Source organism: Sus scrofa, chromosome 14, assembly GCF_054392235.1.
Source record: "Sus scrofa isolate SSC_HxYL_T2T_F1_AM1 chromosome 14, Sscrofa_HxYL_maternal_Yorkshire_Landrace_v2.0, whole genome shotgun sequence".
Classification (NCBI taxonomy): Eukaryota; Metazoa; Chordata; class Mammalia; order Artiodactyla; family Suidae; genus Sus; species Sus scrofa.
Genome location: NC_139396.1, coordinates 162,920,791 through 162,922,248, shown reverse-complemented (window position 1 = coordinate 162,922,248; position 1,458 = coordinate 162,920,791).

Genomic DNA, 1,458 nt, shown 5'->3' with positions numbered 1-1,458 from the left:
CCTCTGATTGACTTTTACTTGAATTTGAAAAATCAAGTCCAGACGCCAAGAGGAGAAGGTGTGAGCTGCCCTCCCTGTGGGCAAGACAGTGAGAGGCTCAGGCTGAGGGCAGAGTGGAGCCAAGCCCAGTTCCTGGCAGGTGCCACCTGTGCTGCCTCAGGACCCAGGCCAACCATGGCTGGGAATGACCCAGCCTCTTCCCCCCCCCACCCCCCCCCGGTCTCTCTAGGAAGCCAGGGATGCTGGTTGCCTCTCTGCAGATGCCTGGGATGGGGGGGCAGAGCCGGAACTCACCATTCATCACAGCCCCCCTTGGGGACAAAGCAAGAGCCAGGGTTTCCAAAATGAGAGACGCAGGGAGCATCCAAGATGTTAACTGCAAACCTGAGATCCCAGCTGTGTCACTGTGTGTCTCAGACACAGACACACACACAGTCGCAGAGACACACACAGTCGCAGAGAGAGATACACACACAGACACAGACACACACACCCACGCCCCACGATCTTCCTGGCTCTGTCCACAGAAACGGCCTGACTCTCGAAGGGCGTGAGCCCAGTGCCTGGTCTCTGTTGCTAAATATGGGCCCCAGAAGAGGGGGCAGGGCTCCCCCGGATCTGGGGCAAAGTGTGAGGTGAGCACGTGAGACAAGGGGGGAGGGAAATCAGGGGTTTCCAGGGCCTGGGAGGTGGGTCTCCGGCCAGCGGTGGGAGCCGGTACCAACCTGCCCTCTCACTGCGGACACCTGCCCCCCACACGTGTCTGGACCCCAGCCAGGACCCTCCGGGGCCGATGTACCCCACTGGCCAGCTGGGACCGGGAAGGGCTTATGTGGCCAAAACTCAGAGGGTGGGAAGGGGGGATCCAGCTGGGGGCCATTGGGCCTCTTCTCCAGCCCCCTACCCCCCGGGGCAGAAAGAGCGGCCCCCCCTGGGGACGGTGACCTCCTTCTAAAGCAGCTCCTGGCGGGAATTGGGGCGCTCGTCCCACTTTCACAATCAGCTCAGCCCCTGATCAGAGCCGGGGCTCTGCCCTGGAGCCCACGCTTGGGAAGGGGGTCTCTGGCCTCGAGGAGCTCCTGGTCCAGCGGGGGCTGGACACCCGGATCCTCTCCAGGGACGTCCAGGAGGGCAGGTTGCCGTCAAGAAGCCGACAGCCTCCTCCGCAGAATCGCATCCCAGTTCCAGAGACCTGTGTCTTGGGCCGGTGGCCTGGGCATCCTGGCCGGTCCCCATCTCCGCGCCCCCCCACCGGGCATGGGCCAGGAATGAGCAGTATGGTCAGGCTGTGCCTTGAGGAGGGGGCACACGTACCAGTCCAGCCACAGGAGTGATGGCGAGCCAGACCCGCTACCATCTCTAGGCCGTGCCTGAGGTCAAATACATTCAATAAAACTAGTCGGAACACACTCTAGGTCATTCTGGTTATACAAACACCTGGGGCCGTGTGTGCATCTA